This window comes from Cupressus sempervirens, chromosome 6, assembly GCF_028749045.1.
Source record: "Cupressus sempervirens isolate cs-2001-9-10 chromosome 6, ASM2874904v1, whole genome shotgun sequence".
NCBI classification, from domain to species: Eukaryota; Viridiplantae; Streptophyta; class Pinopsida; order Cupressales; family Cupressaceae; genus Cupressus; species Cupressus sempervirens.
In genome coordinates, this window is record NC_143123.1 from 480,839,146 (window position 1) to 480,858,670 (window position 19,525).

Genomic DNA, 19,525 nt, shown 5'->3' on the forward strand with positions numbered 1-19,525 from the left:
CCCATTATCTTGGAGTATCATGACCCTTTTTCATTAGTGAAAAGAAGGGGGGAGTAATAACAAATCAAGAAGAGAGAGTAAGAGGCAAGAGAGAATAAGGCTATACACTAGAGTGCAAGAAGAAAGAAAATGGTGTTGAAAGGGGAAAACAAGCAAAAGGATAGACTAAGTAAAGGAGGTGAGCCAGACATGGGGAGACAAGCCAAAGGAGGAATTAAACACCAAAAGTTTGAAGGAATCGAGGAGAAGTATACACACAGTGAGAAAAGTAAAGGAAATAAGAAGGCACACAATTGTATTTTGACTAAGTCCACATACTGGTGAAGAGTCTACCAGTATCATTGAAGGAATGAAGGAAGTAAGGCTGAAGAACAAATCAAGAATGATCAAGATTTTTTCCATCAATGCCAAATGGGGAGATTGTTGGACTTTCAAGTCTCATTGGCATTAAGAAAGGTAACTAGTAATGCTAACACTTAACACACCAAGGTGTTATCATTGCTTGGAAAATGGTAAAGAAAAGGAAAGAATGTGCATATTGTCTCATGGCCACTGGAAGACATCTAGACTAATCAGATCAAGTGTGAAGATGAGGACAAGGTAATCTATCTAGTCACAGTCAGCATGGTGATTCACCACTGATGTGACACAATAGTGGAACATGCACTACACCGTGATGTGATTAAAGTTAAATAGATGAAATGAGGAAAAGATGAAAGCACATAAATGCTATATCTAGGCCTACTATAGGATTGGTAGGGCTACCAAGCTAGACTCTACTCAGTAGGTGTCATGGGTTTGAATGAATGACTCAACATGTGATTCAAATTTTGAATGCATTGACTTTGGGCACAAGGTTTTTAGGGTTTGAGATCCAAAAGATTGTGAATGTACATAGTTTGGAAACTTCATTATTGGAGTGTGAAAAAAGAGATAATTAATTGATTGAAGTGTTGTACTAAAGTATAATTGAATAGAATAGTTAAGCTACTGTGGACTTGTAAAGTGCAACAATGATAGACTAGAGAAGTGAAGAGGTGATACAACATATATCACAAAAAAATCCAACACAATGAGAGAAGATCTAGACATCTTCAAGGTATACACTAGAGATCTACAAGGCAAGGTGTGCCACATATTTAGATCAATCTTTCATTTCTTTTTGACCATTATAATCATTTGTAAGCTCTTGACTAGGCATGGTTCAGTAGAAAGCATATTAGAAATCCTCTAATAAGGTACCTCCTAGAATGAGAGTTTAAACCCTTTAACAATCTAGCTTTAATAAAGTAATGTAATCCTAACAGGTTGCTAATATTCACAACTGTATGTGTTCTCATAAAGAAAAACTATAGTCTCTAATCAAAAAACTTTTTATTTGTTGTACAAGGCTAGTGGGTATATTACTCCCATTGTGGTTTTCATTCTATCATCAAGGGTTTCCACATATAAATTCTTGTGTCACTTGATGTATGCTTTTGTGTGTGAGATTATATGTTTTTATCTTGCTGCCTTCATTGTTATAATATCAATTAATTGGTTGTTGTTTAGTTTGATTGGAATAATAGTTCGACATACCAGTTGGAGAATTTGTATCGATTCTCCCCTTTCGCCCCCCACCCCCCCACAGTACTAGTTGGGACCAACAAAATATTTTGGTCCCCAAAGAGCTTCAACTAATTTACCCTAATATTGATTTATGACATCTATACAAATTAAATGTAGATTTTATATAAGTCCATTTTTATTGTTTGAATAGACATAGATAAAGAGTTATCCCAACATTTCAATCATAATATTATCCACCCTTCCTTTAATTTTGTCACCTCACAAGTGTTCCTATGTGTCATCTTTGCCCTCTCTTTCCCCTCTTACTCTTCTTTTTAGTTCCTTAGTCTAAAATAAGACTCATTTCATTTCCTGTAACATTCTTCATCATGATAATGAATTATGAAAAGTGATTCAATGATCTAAATACATTCACAAAATCTAACTGTAAAACAAATTGAGAAGAGCAATGAATTGCAGAAACCTAATATGATAAAAGTTATTATGCTAGTGTTTGAATTATTTTACATTTAAATGCAAAGGTAACTTGCATTGAAATGTTATGATATATGAGTCTTCGAAGAGAACTAGTAAGATTCCTAACTATACCAGAAAATATGTTAGCATTTCTCTTGTTCCAAAGAAGCCACAAAATTTCAATCGAAAAAATAGACCAAAAGGAATTGCAACTATTCTTGGCACTCAGTACTTTTGCTGATATAACATTACTGAAATTAAAGTTCTGATTAACATGAAAACAAACATGGTCCATACTTCCCTGTCAAACATACATTCAAAGGAAATGTGAATAATAGTTTCAAATTTTCTACAACAAGAGCGTAAATTGATATCCCCATCAGGGTAATTATATGCAACTTGTACAAAAGGAGATGCCAAACAAACATAGCTTTTTGGGTTCAAGTGATCTACACCAGATGTTATCAAGAGTGACCCTCTATTCTTGAGGACTCACAAAAAAGTCCGAAACACAATTACGGTGGTAAAAAATGACTCGAGTAGAACTGAAGAAGTAGGTAGGTTGTAAATCAGTTTAGCTTTAGTAGAGGGCAAAGTAGAATATTTTTCACTCTTATAGCTTTGTAAAATAAATCTTATCAATATTTTTCAAATAACTAATCATATTGATAAATCATAACAATAGTTTTTGAAATTACTTTGCCCCTTTAAGCATAAATAAACACTATTGGTACAATAACTATTAGTTCCTTTTAATTGGCAATTAAATGTAAAGCATATTCCTTTTTCTTGATATATGTTAGGTGCATCCAATCAACTTTCAAAATGATGACAAAATGTATACTCCGAGCATCTAAATAGAACTAGTATAGATATCTTAAATAAATAAATCTAAAGAAATACCCATGATATCTATTATAAAAATTATAAAATTTTTATTTACTTCATCTAAAAATAATTTTATTTCTATTATTTTTTGCAATTTCTTAAGTTTTTAATATTTCAATTCTTTTTTGTACTTAAGTTTTTAACTTTTTAAAAATAATTATTTATATCTCTTAAGTTTATAATTTTATCAAATATTTATTGAATTATTTTTTAAAAATATATATCATTTTTATAATAAATATTAAAATTTTGACATGTAGATGGTTGTCAAAATTAAAGTAAAAAATAAATGTTAACATTAATACAATCGCGTCTTCCACTCCACCCACTGTGCCATTGTACAATGCTGATAGACATTAATTAAATTCAAATATTTTACAATCTAAAAATAAACAAATAAAAAATCTTTCAGACAGTACACTTTCGGACACTACCCTATGGGCGAGAACAAAACGTGGAATGTGAGAGACGATTAAGGCAAGGAAAACGGGGAACGGAAATGAAGACTGCTTTAATTGAACGGTGGGCCCGTCAAGTCCCGAATTGGCTATCCAAATGGCTGTTTAGTGTAATTTATTAATAGTTTAAAATTTATAAATTGTGGTACTGTGATTTAAATTTAATATTAAGTAATATTAAAAGGTCCATTTTGTCCTACTCGGCGCTAAGAATCTTCCCTGGCCGGCCAGCTATTTCGTGTCTCGTTTTACCATTTGCATTGTGATCGAATATTCCTCGGTTTTTGTACTCGCCGACCAACGGCTTAACGGACAAAATATAGCCTTGGGTTCGACCGTTATTTATAACACTAATATAAAATTATCCTTAATAATATTTATAACACTAAAACACTATTACATATAAATAATATAAAAGTTAGATAAGATAATATTATATATTTATATATTAAACAAAGTAACATATATTATTTCAAAAGAATATAAATGGCACTTTAAATAAAAAATTAAAGATACATATTTAAGCATAAATATTAAATTCTACGGTCACTGTCAAATCCAATGCAATCGCGTTGATAGATAGATAGATAAAATTTTAACGTCCACGAGGCCAAAAATAGCCTATGGGACAGCAAGACAACTCAAGCAGACTTAAGTAGCGTTGTTCGCCTCTTGTGTAGACTAATGATGAGCCCCCCCAATTGCTCAATGTACTCTTCGTTGAACAGGTTATGCCAAGAACTGTCACATATAGTATCCGCAAACTTATCCCTGCTATCCTTGTAGGCCTCACATTCTAGAATAAAGTGCTGTTCAGTTTCCACTTTCCCAGAATTGCAAAATCTACAAATTCTCTCTTCCCAAGCCTCCTTTGGCCTCTTCCAACGCCCGGTCTCACAACGAAGTTGGTGAGAGTTGGTTCTCAGCTGAGCAATAAGAATTTTAGCTCTCCAAGAAATGTTGGCTCCTATGTACACTTTTTCGAGTTGATCACAAGTGGGGTTGAACTCATTTATATAATATAGTTTCTTCCTCCCAATCTCGCTTCCCCAATTTCTCTTGTAGAATTTCTCCATAACAAAGACCTTTATTTCTTTATTACTTGTGGGGCACATATTGAAATGAATATTCCATTTACTCATCCACTTGATGTTTTGTTGCATCCATGTCCTTTTTCGCTTACATAGTGTGTCACTAAAGACAACTTTCGGCCATCTATCCTCTTCCATTTTTTCGATTCTTTTTAGATAGCTTAAAAGGCGAACCATAGCAAGTGCCTCAATAGGTGCAGCCCCCATTTCACTTAGCATGATGTCATATGGAACAGTGCTTTTAATTTTAAACTTGCTTTTAATCAAGCGCTTTTGGATTCTTTCGATTTGTTTCCATTGTGCTATAGTAGTGCTGCTGGCCCATAATTCACACCCATAAAGAACAACTGGCAGCACAAGAAGACCAAACAAGGTTTGAATAGTTTTCCAATCCCACAACTCCGCTTCACGGCACCTATTCTGAAGAGCGTAGAAAGCCTTCCATCCACCTAATGTCCTTTTATACCTGCAGCTAGACCAGCTTAGTTTTTTGTTGAAATCGATGCCAAGGTATTTATATTCCGCAACTTCTTCGAGAACACTTTCATTGTAATAAAATTCATGTTGATGCTGTTTTTTATTATTAGAGAAAATCATAACCTTGGTTTTGCTGATATTGACTTGCATCCCCACCATTCTACAAAAGCGCTCAAGAGAAGATAGATGGTCTTGCAAACCACAAGCAGATTTGGCAATTAAAATGAGGTCGTCCGCATATAGGAGTAGCTTTATAACAAATTCCTCTAGCTGAATGCCTTCACGCTCTTGCGTGTTTAACCACTCTTCCAGTTTGTCAATATATAAACCAAATAAAGTAGGGGATAAAGGGCAGCCCTGTTTGACCCCGATATCGCTCCTAAAACATTCTGAAATGCCATCTAAAGTTCTGATTTTGACTTTCACCTCTTCGTACATCCTATGAGCAGCAGCTCTGAGATGCCTAGGAATCCCCAATTCTTCCATCCTCAACCAAAGTGATGCAGGAGCATCTTGCAGGGGAAAATTATTATTTAAAAAAAAAAAAAAAAATTGAAAAAAAAAAAGTTGAAAAAAAAAATTGTGGAGGAGAGAGAAAGTGACGAAAATTAGAGGAAAAATAATAAAAAAATAAAAAAAAGGGGAAAAAGGAGAAAAGAAAGAAAAAGAGGATTTCTATTTTCGAGGTGCATAGGTGGCATAATAGGAAAAAAAAATTAAAAAAAATAGTTGTCATTCCATTTATCGAGGTGTGTGGGAAGAATTCTAGAAAGTTATGAATATTGTAGAAAGTTTTGGAAGTTGTAGAAGGTTGTGGAAGATGTAGAAGGTTGTGGAAGTTGTAGAAGGTTGTGGAGGAATTCTAGAAGGTTGTGGATAAGTCATGCAAGGGGTGGTAAGTGCCTATTTAAGCAAGGCATATGAGCATTTCTAATCAAGCTCAAGTGGAAGCTCAAGGGGAAGCTTGAGGAGTAGAAGTTCAAGGGGAAGCTTGAGGAGTAGAAGCTCGAGAAGAAGGTGAAAGCTCAAGGAGAAGCTTGAGAAGTGGAAGCTCAAGGAGTAGCTTGAAAAGGTGAAAGCTGTGGAAGGTGAAGCTTGGAAAGCTTGAAAGTTGTGAGAGAGAAGGAGGAAGTGAAGAGTGAGTTTTCCTAAGTCTGTGGACAGAGCGCCGAATGTGAGGCAGTTTACAGCAGGATTGTGATAGACTTGTGAGTGTGTAGACAGAGCACCAAATGTGAGGCAGTTTACACTTGGATATTGGATTAGGTTTGTGAGAAGAGCTAGTGACTGCGGTTTAGAAACAAGGAGGTTGCTTGGTGGCTTGCAAGCACAAGTTGAGATCTTAGAGGTTTCTACCAGAGTGTGGATCTGGACTAGCTTGGGTTTGGATTGGATCTTGAGAGATTTTGGAAAAATGTTAGTGTAATTGCTATTGAATTTTCAGGTATAATAAAATTGTCTTCATATTGTTGCATTATTGGTTGTGAGTTGGTAAGGGTGGTGTGGCCCTTCGTCAGTGGTATCAGAGCGTACCTATATCACAAAGCTTGTCTCTCGGAACGGTATCAAAAGCCTTTTTGAAGTCAACAAAGCAACAAAAAACCTCTTCCTTTTTCTCCCACTCTTTTTCAATAATGTGTCTCAGAGTGACACAGTGATCCACTGTCGAGTGCTTTGGCCTAAAACCAGCTTGCCCTTTAGCACGTTTATGATTTTCTTCTGCCCATTTGCTGATCCTAGTTTCTATCATACTGCCAAAAAGTTTAGCAAAGAGGGGATTGATCATTATAGTCCTGTAGTTGGAGGGATTGTTAACATCACCACTCTTAAAAAGTGGTATTGCAAGGCTGATTGTCCAATCTTTCGGAAACCCTTCCTGGCAGATTTTGTTGAAGATTTCAGTGATGTGCGGTGCAAGAGTTTTCATACCCCACTTCAAATATTCAGCTTGAAGCGCAGCAAGGTCTTTTGCTTTGCCTCCACCCAACTTCTTAATCCCTGTCTCTATCTCTTGCACAGTAAAAATATTTGTGGTATCATTGACCAAAGGTGGCTGTCCCACTCCACCCTCTTGTTCATAAAGTTTCTTAGCATAATCAAACCATTGGGTGGCAGTAATATTATTTTCAGTTTGCTTCCTCCTTGGTTGGAGTTCTTTCCAAAAACGTTTGGGGTTATTTCTGCCCAAGAAAATTAGCTCCTCTCTCCTTGTGGACATAAAATCGATTTTTTTCTTCTTTAGGATCTGTTTGTAGGTCTTAATGTCAAGGTTAGTTTTATTTGACTCCCTTAGATTTCTCCTAGCCCTCTTGCATTCCTTATCAAACCATGCACTGGCTGGAAAACAATTAGTTTCAGATTTTCTATTTTTTGCTCTCTTGCATTTTGAAAGAGCCTTGTGAATCAGATTTGATAAATCATGACTATTAACACCATGTTTATACATAGGGTGTCCCATACAAAGTTCCTCAAGAGTAGCCCTGAAAGTGTTACTATTTTCTGAAGTTAACAAAATTCTGCCCTGAGAAGGTGGGTGTTGAGGGCCTTGGATTTTTGCCCCAATCCATCTATCCTTTGCCCAATACAAATTTACGTACAGTGGTCTATGATCTGATTTGAGATCCCAAATGTGCTCTCCAATTTCAACTTCTTCAATATTGTTATACAAATGCTGTGAACAAATTACATAGTCTACCACACTTGCCCCGTTGTATGTGTTGCAAGTGAAATTGCCCGACTTAGCCCATCTAGCCAAACCATTACAGATTATTAGATCAAATGTGCCACACAAAGTGATCAATTCTTCCCCAAAATGATTGCAGCCTTTAGCATCTTTGAATATTCTATCCCATGGATGATTTCTCTCTTCTGTGAGCCAAATAGGGTTATCATTTACTTCGGAGCTAAAAATACTTGCTTGCCAATTTGCTGTCCTAGCATTGAAATCTCCAACGAGAAGGACATCCCCATGTTGTGAAAAAACAGCAACATCTTTCTTTAACGTAGCATAAGGGTCATTGTGATCTAAACCACACTTTTTATAAATTTTAGATACTTGTGGAGCAAAGTAACAAGCTGCAATCTTGAGAAGAGTGTTATTTTCCACGATTTTGAGCCATATAAATTGTTTATTAGAATCAGTCTTTTCCAGCTGAATGACACAACCTTCTTTTTCTTTTACTAGAACCATTATACCTCCATAACCTTTACCATTTCCCGCTGCCTCATTCCACACTGCCATCTTCCAGTAGCCTTCAAACAATGGGGTCTTACATCCCTCATGCTCATGTGTCTCTATGAGACAAATAATGTCTTTGCCTTCCGCAATACGCCCTAACCTAGGCCCACATCTCCACGGATAACCTCTGCAATTCCAACAAACTAAACTTAAGGACGCCTGGGTTAAGCTTGATTGCTATTTATTTTGATGCGAAAGACTCAAAGTTGAGTTATTATCGCTAGGTGTGATTATGGATCTTGTTGTATCGCTGCCTGTTAAGGTGTTTGTTGTTGCACCTTTGTTGCCTTCTTGCTGCCCTTCATTGTAGCAGTGGCCAAAATGAGCAATAACTGCTTTTCCCTTGAACATCCAAGCTCTTTTGCCTTCATTTCTAGCTGTTCTGATTTTTTCCATTTCCATCCTTCTTTCTACTTGCTGTCTCATAGTTAAATCCTCCTCTAAAACGAAGCGAGAACCCCACAAGAGCTGTTTTTTGTTAAGTAGATTTTGTTTGTCGCTAATGCTGAGCATGACTACCTTGATTGGCCTATTTCTCTCAGCGTGTGGTTTGCCAACCCTCCAAGCTTGGCAGATTTGTCCTTGCCACAACAACACATCTTGTAGGAAATCCCTCGTTAGGTCAAGGGTATGTTCGCCTTCCCCATAGTCTTTTATCCCCTTGATAATTATATTGGATGCCCTAAGCTGCCTTTCCTTGACCTCTTTGTCTTGCGTGTTCACACGAATCTTTGCCTCTTCTCTTGCCATATCAGGGTGTTTGCTGTTTTTGTCCCAAGTTTTGGTGACTTCTGCAAAACTCCTTCTCTTCTCTTCACCATCTGCCTTTCTTGGCAAACTAGTGTGAAGAATCGTTTTCTCCTTATTATGAGATGACTCGGTATTTGCTGTGACCTTGTTTGTTTCCAATGTCACATTCAGGGTTTTCCATTCATCCTTCATATTCTGCCATTCAAGCTTCTCGGCTAAAAGTGTTTCTTGCAGCGTTGAGATTTGAGCTTTTAAAGTGTTGTTATCATCTGCAAGAGTTTTATTTGTTGCAATTAGCACCTGTATATTGCGGTAACTTTCTTGCTCCTTAGCCTCTAGGAGCTCCAACCTCCTCTTGGCCCTCAAAAGTTCTTGCACATAAAGATCTGGGCACCAAGCGAGAGGTGTGGAGGTAGGGTTGTAACTGACAGACTCATCGAAGTTATTACTACCATACAGATGACTGCCACCACTTAAGTGTGGAGGAGGGCACATTTTGACTTGTTTATGCAATCTCTGCCCGTGTTTCTGCTTGTCATGTGACCCTTTCATACGAGCAAGTCTATGTTTTAAAATGCCCTTGAACTGTTTAACATTGACCCAGATATATTTTCCTGTCTTGCCAAGTGATGCCATTTTGACTTGCCCTAAATGATTAGTTTCAAAGTGTACCATAATTTCTTGACCGTTTTTTTACCAATGAGATGGTTTGTTTTTTCATGGTTTGCATATCCACCGTTTGTTTTCTCATTTGTGTATTCTCAATTTGTTTTTCCATTGATCAAAAGAAAAAAGGGCGAAACAAAGCTAACAAGAGCAAATATATAAAACAAAACCAGAAAGTGCACCTTGAAACCCCTGGCTTAAGGCCTGCCACTATCTTGCTGTGGGCTGGGCCCCAGTCTTCGTTTTACCCTTGGAAACGGGCCTACCTAGGATCTGAACCCTGTCTGGTATTGTGTCTGCTGCCCTGGTCCCACTGTTTCTTACAGAAGCGTCCACGCTGTTTCTTGTTATTTCCTTGTGTCTGCTGCCCTGGTCCCACTATTATGAGATCTTTCGGTCAAACCCCCAACAAAACTTGGTACACATTATTGTACTCCCCTCCGAGATTCGAAACCGCGACCTCTACATGCCCCAATACCCTTTGACTGTAATTTTTCTGTCTGTCGTCTGCCGTCCAAATAAATTTCCAGTTCCGTGAGCTTCGTCTGTATGTATTTGTTGATACCGAAAGAAAGAGCGCTTTCTGCAATGCGCTGCCACTCTTCACTCTACACCGTTGAATGTATTCCCAACAAATGCGAATGATTTCCTTGACGCCGAATGTTGAGTACTGTGACACATAAATGGTCTGACGCGTGACACTGGATGTACGGCGATGCTAGACACATACAGGATGGATGAACGGCATCCAGATAAGACAACGTCTATACAGCCACGAAAATGCACTTCCATACTAAGGAGAGGACTTGTTAATTTTTTAAAAAGTTAAAAAAAAGCAATGTAAAGGAAGTGCATTTTCGTGGGCTCCAGATAGCCGGTGCCCTCGTTGTGGACATTCCTCAACGGAAAAACAGGCAGATATGTAGGATACAAAAGAGCTTGGGTTCCACCGTTTATTTCACAGGTTTGCCCGTTTTTAGTACACAAATGGATATTGCCGGGATTCTGTCACGGCAGGACAGCCATTTCCACGTCTTTGGTTTCTCAGGTGAAGAAGTCAAAGTTATAGTTGACCAGCCTTATGTTTAATTTTTATATTGTTTTAATTTTTCCATTATTGTTTTTTACTTATTAATAATTGCTAGTTTTTATTTGTGCAGAAAAGTTTTATTCCGTTTGGCAGAAAGAAGATGCTATTTAACAGAAATTTACAGGGAGGCTTGGATAGAAAAAATAAAAGAATTACTGTTATTTTTATTATTTTTAACGAAAAGCAGTATTCCTTTTGTTCGCAAGTAAGAGATTTTTTTATAAATAATTGCGCGAAACCTTCTATATAGGAATGATAATAGTAAATGCAGGAGACACACATTCATTGCTCAAAGTTTGTGTCCGTGGAGCAACAAGTGCTGTGTTGTTAGAGTCGGAACAAGATGGTAAACTTTACATGCGTTTTTTCTTTGCTTCTGAAAGAGTACTGATAAATATTGCAGCTTAATTAGTTTTGCACTAATGCAAAATATAAATTTGCAGGGGGAATTCAGCAAAAATCCAGAAGAACCAAAACACAGTTCGGAGTTTAATGAGTTGGAAGGATTTGTGGACTGGAAGGGAAGGCCTGCTCGCAAGTCTGTCCATGGCGGGATGCGCTCTGTCGCATTTGTTTATGGTATATTTTATTCCTATTCCATTTTCTTATTCACTTGAAAACCAAAACCAATCACTCTGTCCTAAACTACCTTTCCTAAATAACTAAATAGTTAGGGGAAGGGGAAGCATTCACTACTGGCACAACCTAATTTGGTTCATCCATTGCATCTTTAATGGTATATCTGATTTTGACGATTCTTTTCTTCCTCTACAAATTAATCTCTAAAACTAAGGTTCCTTAGATAATTGAACATAGAATGGTAAAGAGAAGATCGCTCTATTCTTGTACCAATAATCATCCATTCAAAGATGGTACACTGTCTCAAAAGCTACTATTTGTAAGTGTAATTAGTTATTGGTACATGTGTTATCGTTTGGAATGATGTGCATTTTGCTCGGATGTACTACTTATCGTCACAGAATCCCACAGGCAAGTCCCCTTACTCGAATTCTACAGGTGCCTGCATTATTATGTGTCCAAGTCTTGTGATTTTACTATAGAGGGTGTATTTTTTTTAATCAAATTTCCGTATTTCATGAATAATAGTTCACAAAATTCTCTCCCTGAAAAGGATCTCAGGGCTAGTTCAAGATTGAGTTTCACCATAAAATCTAGTTGAACAACTTCATTTGGTATTGGTCATTTGAGTTTTTATTATTATATAAGTCTGTTGATAATTTAGCTTTATCAAAGAGAACATTTTGTTATTTATTATTTGAACTTTTACAATTAGACAAATTCATTAATATTTGTCATTTTTTTCTTAGATCTCTACCCAAAATAGAATTCAGAACTATCTTTATTGTAAATTCGTGTGGATATTGATCATATTATTTATAATAATGAAATTGATCTTGAGATTTTTCATAACTTTGAAAATTAGGCTAATTTTGAATTGTAATTTTGAATCAATAATACAAACAGCAAAATCAGGGTGTTAAACTTGTAGACAAACATCTAAAATTCAACTTCAAGAACCTAAAAACAAAATATTAACAACACATTTAACAATAAAAATATATAATATCATAATACTACATAAATGTAAAATTATACAATCAAAAGTCTTCAGAAAATATATCATAAAACCAAAAAATCAAATTCTAGCCAACTAATGGCTAAGAGAGTACCACCCATATCACCAATGAAAAACTTGAAAAGGTCCTTATAATTCCTCTTTTTAAAGATATTGTCAATTTTTATTTTTTTAAAACATAATGTAGTGGTCATGTTGTGAACAACTCTTAAACGAAAGTTAAAAAAACCCTCACCATTTTCTTCTCCATTTTCAACCCCTTACTCTCTAGGAGACGATAATTTTATTGTAGTAGGCTTGTAGTTAGTATAGGTCTTTGCTTATGCCAGATGTCCTCTTCATCAGGTGCACACCTTCGAAGTCAATTTTAATCTTTGCCTCTAAAGATAGATCTCTATCCACCTCTAACTTTACTAACACCAAATTTTTGACTTGAAATAATTTCTAAGAAGGAGCTAAAAGGGTGAATTAGTCTAGGCTAATGAGAAATCAGAATATGCATGAAATTCATCAATGCAAAGTTATGTTTTTCTTTTCTTTTCTCTAAATTGACTTAAAATTTCTAGATTACAAGTCACAGTAGAATAAACATTATCCACTGGACTCTTAAAGAGCTTTCGAAAGAAAAATGAATGGTCTTATTTCTGGAAGGGAAAATAGGGTGACTGTTAGGCTTCATACATCCAATAGACGCAACTACATTAACCTATGGAGTAAGAAAGAAAACCATATAGAAATTTTATATTGTTTTCAATTTATTTGTTCTTTACATTGACCTTTATTAATTGCGATTTCATATTTTGTGTGCAAGCATTTGAATTATTTGTTCACTAATGATCAAAACTAGTTGGCATTTCAAACAGGTATTTGTCGTGGCAATCAAGAATCGAAAGCTTGAAACACCAGAGAAACCCCAAGAACTATACGAGTTGGATGATAAGGAAGCAGATTTGCAATCCGAGAGTCTTCTACATACAGATCAATTCAAGTATGTGACTTATTATTGCGTAACTATATTCCCCACTCTCTATCAAAATCTTTTTCTCATCAAGCAAATGGATTAACTATTGTTCTTTTATGGAGAGAACAGATTTCTTGACAAAGCAGCAATAGAAACAGAGAATAGCAAGGGAAAAGGCTCATGGCATTTGTGCAATGTAACCCAAGTAGAAGAAACCAAAATAATAGTGAGAATGATGCCCATATTTGCAAGCACAGTATTGATGAGCACATGCTTAGCACAACTACAGACATTCTCTGTTTCTCAAGGGGTGACTATGGATAGAAGCATGGGAAAACATTTCCAACTCCCTGCTGCATCTCTAGCTGTAATTCCCTTACTCTTTCTTACTTTCATCACTCCAATCTATGACAAATTCTTGGTTCCACTTGCTAGGAAATTCACAGGGCATGAATCTGGTATTACTCACTTGCAACGAATAGGGGTTGGATTAGTACTATCTTCTATTTCCATGGCCATTGCTGCTCTTGTGGAGGTGAAGAGGAAACGTGTGGCAATAGAGAATGGAATGGTAGACAATATACCAATTGTGGATCCACCCATTCCAATGAGTGTGTTTTGGTTGGGATTGCAGTACTTTGTTTATGGAATTTCAGATCTGTTCACATTTGTGGGTATGCTTGAATTCTTCTACAGTGAAGCTCCTGCGAGGATGAGATCCTTTGCCACTTCTTTTACATTTGCTTCCTCTTCCATTGGTTACTTTGTCAGCACCGTCTTTTTTTTTGTTGTTAATTCTGCTACTCGACACAGCACTAAGAGCCATGGTTGGCTTTATGGATATAACTTCAACCGCAATCACCTTGACTAGTTTTACATTTTTCTTTCTATTCTTAGCATGCTCACCTTTTTCAATTACATTTTTTGGGCACGATGGTACAAGTACAAGCCAATAGTTGCATATGATACTTATACAAAATAGTCTAAGGATAGAGCATAAATGTCGTTTCATTGTTCAAATAAATGTTATGTTGTCATTTAGTATCCGTTAGTATCTGTTCTTCTCATTTCATGCTTTTCCATTCCATTTGTAAAAGGTCATCAAACCTTTTGTTGAATGATATTTGATAAATATAATTTAATTGTTGTTAATATTGAGTGCATTGTAGATGGTGATAGACTAACTCTATTTTCAATTGATACCATGCAAACATAAGATAGGCATACCCTATTTTCAAATTAAATACAAGTCTCTCCTTTAGGATAGTGATACTTGTGGTGCTACTAAGATGTTCATTTTCCTCTCCAAATATTGTAGTAGATATATTGGGCCTAGAAAGCAATGAGATGTCCTAATTGTTGTATGGAGTAATATGTTTTAGTTGGTGTGGGAAAAAAACACCAAAGATAGAGATAAATCATAAACTTATCAGCAAATGAAACTTAATAAACCTGAAAGGTTGTTACAAATTAATAAAAACAACAAGAAGTTGGAAAATGAATTATGTACTACCAAGATGGAATTGAGAAAACTTCAAAATTTTAAATTCTAGGGTCAAAAAATCATATCCAAGATTAATTGGCTAAGGGAAGGACCCATAGGCCTAAGCTATTTCTTTAATATCATTAGAGACAAAAGAAAAGAGAGTTAATTGATGACATCCAAGTTGAGAATGGTGTCACCAAGAATAAAGAAGAAATAAATTTTACATTTTATAACTTCTATAAAGAATTGTTTTCCTCTAACTATGGAAACAAGAATTAGGAGGTTATAGAATGTTCTTTGAGGTTGATCCCTAAGAAAGTATCGAAGTATGGGCTAAGGACCTTGAGAAAATGACTACTATTGAAGAAATAGAAGACAATGTCAAATCTTTTAAAAACCTCCTGGACTTAACAAGATCCTTGCAAAATTTTATGAAGAACATATTAAGTAGACTAGTCTTTAATTATTAACCCTCTTCAATGATGCCTTTGCAAAAGGTTCCCTTGGTTAGAAAATCATCAAATGTGTCATGATGGTGGTACCCAAAAGTAGTGAAAAACCCCTGTTATGAATTGAGGACCTATTACATTATTGAATCTATCATATAAGTTCATTGCAAAAAACACTTTCTAGAAGGATTGAAGCCCTACTGAATATTATTATCTTAATTACTCAAATAAGATTTATGATAGGGAGATATATTCTAGAAAAATTAATCACAAGTCGGGAAGGTTTAAATTTGGCTAAAGAGGATGGTTAGAACTCTGAGCTATGATTTAGTTAGGCTTTGAGAAGGCATGCAATAGGATTGAGTGGCTATTTCTTAGCATGCTTTGGACATTTAGGGTTCCTCCATACTTTTGTAAGTGGAATAACATTCTAATTAAAGACTCTTTTATAATCATTATGTGAATGGTAATTTATCATGACCAATTCTATTAAGACAGTCCATTAGGAAAGGATTCCCAACTATACTTGCCTTTTTAATTATTTTAGTAGATGCTAAGCTCTATATTTATAGATCCCCTTCTCTTGGACATCTGGTGAGAAGTACTGCTCTCTCTAATCAAGAGGAGTTAATCAATGGTTAGCATTTGTATGACACTAATCTTTTTTTGGAAATTTTTGAAGAAAAAATTGATAATATTTTGTAAAAACTTAATTTCTTTTTCTTAGCATTCGAAGAAAAGGTTGCCCCTAAAAATCCTACTATCCTTTGATTAGTCTAATTCAGTTCCTAATTGTAGGCCTCTTGAGATTGGGTGTGGTTTGACTCCTCAACTATTGTCTACTATCATGGGAAACCATTTTCTTTTTAACCCCTTAAAAAAAATATGCGGGTTTATTCAAAAGTTGAAAAGAAACATATGAAATAGAATATACACCCCCTTTCTCTAGCTAGTAGAGTATAGGTAGTCTAGAAGGTTCTAGCCTCTCATTCTATATACTATTAGCTTGATTCCATATGAATTTAGTTATAAGGTAGGCTTGGACACTAGTGTCTTTAACTTCCTAAAGATAAACAATGTCATGTTCACCATTTTAAGACACCAAGTTCTAACTAGACATAATTTATATTGGGCATTTATATCCCTCTCACATCCAAATAGATAAGTTCATAATCATGTCGAGCATTGTGAGGGGATTATTTTTTATTTTGGTATAACTTGGTGAAGCAATTCGAGATATATGAACTCTTCTTCTTGTATTTCTTGTTTATGTCCATGAAGAGTTAGAAAAGGATTTCCAATCCACATTTTTCTTTTCTTCTTTGAATTTTTACTTACAACTTCAACAAATTGAAAATCATCACCAACCGCCAATTCCAATTTAGGAAAAAAGGAACAATCCATTTCTTATAATTTTATTCATATGAAGAGTATGTGTACTCGAGTGGAGGGGCATTACTCTCAATTGGCGATATTTTATAATTTATAAGTTCTTTTTCTTTCTCTTTAATCGATCCAAAGGTATTTATTGTGAATTTCTTCTCTTGCTTGTGTTTCCTTATCAAAAAGGAGAGGTTGACAAACATCTTAGATCTTGGAGGTGTTTTGGTCATTAGGTCACTTGTAGTAATAACTCCAATTTCCTGTTTAAATAGAGTAATTTCTAAAGATATAAATTTAGAACCATCATGGGAAAAAATATTATTTTTGATTAAGGGTTAAAATATCTTTTTTTTATAGGGGACCTAAAACCCCCAATAGTTAATACAAAAGATATATCAATGAAGTCTCAACAAGATAAATTGGTGAAGAAAAAAGCACCCCCCACCCCACAAAAAAAAACAACAAAAATAACCTACACCTAAACAACTACCAACAACTGACCCAAAACAAGATACAACCAAAAAGAGAGGAAACCAAAAAATAGAAAGACCCATGACAAAAAGCCTTATGCCAGATCCGAGACTAGATCGTCATTTAATTATTCATTTTTGTCAATGGCTTCTTTAAGGTCTTCTTTGTTAAGCTTTGTGTCATTGACTTTAGTTTCCTTGTATTCTCTATGGTCCTTTTCACCTTTTTTGGAGAATTCTTAGCATACTTACGATCCACTAAATGGAGAACCAACAACCTATCTTGTTTAAGAATTCAACAATGGCCTCTGTTATCCCCTCCTAGCTCTTAGTCATAACATTCATCATCTTATCCATTTTATCTACTATTCCTGCTAGAATCTGAATGACATTATCAATATCAATGAGATCCCCTATTTTCTCTTTATTAGTATCATCCTGCATTTTATTGAGGATCTCTTCCATCTGCGCTTGCAAACCTCTATACTTAATGTTTAGGATTTTTATAGAATTGAAGAGCCACTTTTCCATCCAGAATGTGTAAAGAGAGATGGCCTTTCATAGTCTAGAGCACTCCAAGGAGGGGAGGTTTGACATTCATATCCTGAAGCTCATCCTCCAACATCTTAACTTTAACCTCATCCAAATCAACAATATTGATCATTGGGAAATTTATTTTATTATTTTACTTTTCATGACTATCAACATGTTTGACTATCTCTTTCTGGACCAAGACATTAGGAGAAATCTACACATCATGTTCCATCGATTCGACATATTTATCAAGGTAGGGAGCTTCTTTATTTCATTAAAAGGTTAGTTTGTATTGTCAATAACTGTAGTCTGGGCCCACCTAAAGGCCATCATATTATTCCCTACCATATAACACAGCTAAGTCCAACAAACTTTCACTAGATTGAATCATTTTGCATACACTGAAGCATTAGTAAGGGGAAGTCGGCAAGGTTCAAGAAGAGGAAATAGTTGTAGAAGAAGAAAGTGTTTTTCCTTGCTGGTCAGGTCTCTTCAGTTGTTGGTGATGCCAAAACCCTTTGATCTAGCTGAGATAAATAGTTCAAAATTTTCTAATGAAACTTTAAGGGCACTAGTGGAAGACTTCAACAAGCATAGTTTCACATGCCTGAAATTGTCAAAACAAGCACTGCCATTAGACCAAATGTGTCCAATACAGTTATTTCAAGCTTGATGATGAAGATATGGAAGCAATGGAGCACACTTTTATAACATTATCCAGGAATTGCAACTACTTGCAGCCCAGGAGATAGTTACTATAATAAAGGATGTGATGAGGGGACGGTTACCATCATAAAGAACATGATGGGAAAAGTAAATATTTCCCACCAAATGTGGAGGAGATAAAAGGTCATAAAGCATAGTTAAACATATGACTAAATGGAAGGTGAAAGGGAACCATACAATAATGGTTTAAGTTTCTCCACAAGAATGAAATGGGGCCATATATCAACTATGCTTAGATATCTTAGATCTATAATAGTCAAGATAAGAAATTAAGGTAAATAATGTCTTTTATTAGTAAATTGAGGATTCTATTTGGGCCCTCATCAACAATATAAAAGAAAACTTTACAATAAAAAATTGGTTATCCTAGAAACCCATGCAAAGTTTTCAATGCTAAAAATTTGTCAATTACCAATACAAAATCTTATTCCAACACTATAGGGTAAAATTACCCCAGAACCAACCTACTTTAGACAAGAAAGTTAAAACTATAATGCCAGTGAATCCTTCCACTTTAAGGAACCCATGCACACATGCACCCAAACACAGTCAACATAACTAACAAAATACAAAAATCTGAAGGACTACGCTCTGCACGCACAACTATAGCACCATTGTAACCATACTCCAACCTGCTCTAGAAACCCAGCTCCATTAAGGTCCAGTTCTCAACATGGGTAATCTTATTCCTAGAGGAAGCTGACAAGTTGAAAAGGCTCCCCACTTCCAAGAATACGTTCCTCAAGATACTCTTTAAGCTCTCAAGCTGTCAATATTCTTGGCTAGATCATGGAAATAGAGTCAAGCTCCTCGTTTTGGGAGCATATGATCAAAACTCCCTGCACATAGCTGCCAACTGAAAGCCTCAAACTAGGACTTCATTTGGACCTACTAAAGCTTCCTCATACTTAACAGGAAGGAGCACATTTTCCACTCCTAGTAGTATCGCGATTACAATTCTAAATATGCTCATTCATATTTGCATCTAGAACCATAGCCTCCAATTGGGTAGAAGCTCTAGTCCAACACAATCCCACACTACCAAATCCATCTTGTCTAAGGACTAGCTTAACCAAATCTATGAGTGTGCCGATTGGGGATGAAAAAAGTATTCATAGATGGTGATTACAAACAGGACATCCATTATGTGAGGATCAACATTCTGAAAGGGCCAAATCATCAAAGCATAAAAATGCAGCTCGAACATTCTAGAGCAAGATTGGTATAATCACCTAC

General features: G+C 35.7%; 1 pseudogene; it reads left to right on the forward strand.

The window, feature by feature from the left end:
* Positions 1-10,935: 10,935 nt before the first annotated feature.
* On the forward strand, positions 10,936-14,223 carry LOC149553126 (protein NRT1/ PTR FAMILY 4.4-like; annotated as a pseudogene).
* Positions 14,224-19,525: the final 5,302 nt, after the last annotated feature.